A 4,064-nucleotide genomic window follows, 5' to 3' on the forward strand; every position below is an offset into this window, starting at 1 on the left:
GGCATGGCCATGGACCTTTGACATGGATGTGTTTGACATGAGTGAATTCAAGGCAAATTACCTAATACCATTTTTATTTATTTGTCTCATACCCCTTCTAGCACCTGCAATGGCCTTCCTATCCACATGTTGAAGACAATCTTTTCTACAACATACATCTGCTACCAAAAGTCAAATTTCTTTCTCTTCATCTATTTTTTTGACATTTTGCAATTTTTTTCGTAGCCATAACTCATTTAATCCTTTTATATGAACTTTTTATATGCATATCAATTAAGTTTCTATATTTTTCATTACGAATAGACCCATCCCATTTTTTTAAGGGATTTGTGTCCTCTATAACATCCCATATCACCATTTCCTTGGGTGGCTCCTTGAAATTTTCGTTGACTCTTCATATCACACCCTTTTTGTCCACCAACTTATTTATTGGCCATATAACCAAGCAATGTATAGACTTATCGCCAATTATGCATATCTCACAATTTCCACCTTTATCTTCCAAAAAAACGCCAAATTCTATTTCACTTAGTGTTTCACCCTCAACAATGTCATCATTATGGACATTAACTAGCATTCCATTGGAAATGCACATGCTTGTTCCCATGCATTAATTTGTAAGAGAAAAATTTGTAAATATGAATCTAACCATATATTGGAGAATATCTATGGCATGATCATGACATTGAGGCTCCAAATCTGATTCCGGCCAAACCTCATAAGATTCCAATGCACCCCCTAGTGTATGCTCAAATCCTGTTGGATGTGGTAGAGGAAGATCATGTTTTAACACCTTATCAATCTTAACCACTATGTGTCCTTTCTTTAACATATTTCCACGCACTTTATGCCCAAGATCTGTATTGAATATGGAGCCCTCGCCCACCTTCACTCCATGTTGCAGAAGATCTACCTTGTCTCCAATAGAAAATGTAGAAGAAACATTTGCACCTATAAACAAATGTAAATAAGGTTAGTATTTACTCAAGAAAACACTTATGATACTATCAATATTGTTTAACGCACACTTCAATATTTTGATTTACCTATGTTGCGTCTCAAATCTATGATCTTCCATGGATGTATGTCCCCTTCATTAACATACTCATCAATCAAATGTGGTTGAGTGACATCAATTATCAAAACTGTAACATAACCTGCATTAACCCTTTATTCGACATAATAAGTTCCAGACTCTATAGATTCAACCCTTCCTAGCCCAATGACTTGATCATTAATAAGGAGATCAACATAGCCCCCTTCTTCCAAAATTATATTTTCCATTGTATCTTGTATAAATTCTTTAACAACAACTAAATCATAACTTGTAATTAAAAGGTTGAACCATGTAAAGTGTGACTTTATATTTTCACAAAAAAACACAACTTACGAAAAAGTAATATAGATGCAATAATTTAAATAATATGGTAGTCATATTGTATGTAATGAAACATTGTTTCCCACCATTTAGTGCCTACTACTAAAAATTACATTACATACAAATTACACAAAAAATATGTATGAAGACCAGGAAATTAGAGATGTAGATAGTATCATAGAATGACAAATATCAATTCATATCAAACAACCAACTTCCTATTTAACTTTAGAAATGACACTAGTAGTTTTGGTGCATGTGTATGAATAATTATCATAAGAAATTTGTAGAAGTTGAAGAACCAAAACATGGTCCTTTGGAAAATATAAGAAATTCCAAGATCGATGCTACATAATGTCTGAAATCCCCATGAGAATGAGAAATTATATTTATATTTCACTTAATGAGGATGTTTGATGTTTGAAATAGATAATCAAAAGCCAAACTAGAGGTCTCCTTCCAAATAAAATTTTTGGTAATGTAAATACTAGATAACTCTCATTTTTATTCTAAAAGCAAGGAAATTGCATTGGAAGAAAAATATAGTATACCTAAATAATAGATTTATTCATAACTTCAAAATTATACAAATATCACATTATTATCCATGGATCAGATAATTATGATTGGATTATTATGTTTGTGCCAAAAGGAAAGCTATACGATTATCTTTCCTTCCAACTCAAGGACAAATGTAGTGCCAACAACAACATATATTTATATACACTTCTTTCGCACCATCATTGATATTCATAATTTGTTCCAAATTCAATGAAAGGGCACATTAAAAGCTATAACTCTAACCATTGTGATTATTGAGACAATGTCACTCCTAGAGCATTGGTTGCATACGCATAATGGTGTCTAGAAGAAAGTTAGTAATTACTAGGTATCCTTCTTGCATAGTCACAAATGCACTGCCAAGAACAATAGCATAGCACTAACCTTGGTGAGGGTGAAATCTTGATACTTTTCCTTTTCCCACAAGAACAAAGAAATCTAGTGCATTCTATAATTCCTTCTAACAAAAAAAGAAACTTTAAATGTAAAAGTTGAATGAAAGTGTCATGTAATTTGCATAAAGTATGGTCACATGATTACATTGAAGTTGAACCAAAATGTGCATGTGTACTAAATAATATAAAAACCCTTAAAAAATAATAATAATGGAATATTTGATATACAACAAATGTTGAAAATTATTTCTGAAATATATTAATACATCTTTCAAAAGACAAAATTACATTCATGAATCATCTCCACCTAATTTCAAGATATTCTCTCACGTAGATCAAGAATTTTATACATGTTTGGCAATTTAGTGTTTTTTGGAAGAGATTTTCTAGAAATTTACCAAAGATCTAATCAATAAATATTTATACATATCCCCAATCCTACATATTTGGAAATTTCTATCTCTTCCACAAAAACACCAAATTCCATTTCACATGGTCTTTCACCCTCAACCATGTCATCCTCATAGACATTAACTATTATTCGTTAGCAATGCGCATGCTTGTTTCTTTGCAACCATGTGTAAGATAAACCTTTATGCATATGAAGGTAACCCTATATTGGGGAATATTTATGGAATGATCATGATAGTGAAGTTCCCAATCTGATTCTGGCTAAATCTGATATGATTTCAATACACCCCCTAGTGTATGCTCAAATCATGTTGGATGTGGTATAGAAGCATCATGTTTTAACACCTTATAAATTCTAACCATTATGCAACATTTATTTACCATCTTTCCAAGCACCTTATACCCCAGCTCTGTATTGAATATGGGGTCCTCACCCACTTTCACTCCATCTTGCTAATGATCTACCTTGCCTCCAAGAGAAAGTGTAGAAGAACCATTTGCACATGTAAAACAAAGTAAATAAGCTTAGTATTTTCTCAAAGAAAACATTTAGTATAGTCTCGATAGTAATTAACACATGCTTCAAGATTTTGATTTACCTATGTTGGGTCTCAAACCCATGATCTCCCATTGATGAGTGTCCCCTTCCTTAACATCCTCCACAACCAAATGTGGTTGAGTGACATCAATTATCAAATTATCATAGTCTAAATTAACCATTTCTCATGCATAAAAAGTTCCAAATTATGTAGATTCAACCCTTTCGATCCCAATAACTTGACCACTAATTAAGAGGTCAATGCATTCTCCTTTTATCAATATATATATATATATATATATATATATATATATACATATATATATATACATATATATATACATATATATATATATATATACATATACATATATATATATATACATATATATATATATACATATATATATATCTATATACATATATATATATATATGTATATACATATATATATATATGTATATACATATATATATATATATATATATGTATATACATATATATATATATATATATGTATATATATATATATATATATATATATATATATATATATATATATATTATATATATATATATATATATATATATATATTTTGCATTGTAATTCCTACTAATTCTGTAAAAAATCAATTGTGGTTTGTAATTAAGGTTAAACGATGTAAAGTGTGATTTTATATTCTAGTCAAAACACAACTTTCAAAAAAATAATATGGATTGAATAATTTAAGATATTATGATAGCTATTTTGTATTTACTAAAACATTGTTCCCTATCATTT

Source organism: Pinus tabuliformis, chromosome 6 (genome assembly GCF_031772625.1).
Source record: "Pinus tabuliformis cultivar Carrire ecotype Pingquan chromosome 6, CPIR1, whole genome shotgun sequence".
NCBI classification, from domain to species: Eukaryota; Viridiplantae; Streptophyta; class Pinopsida; order Pinales; family Pinaceae; genus Pinus; species Pinus tabuliformis.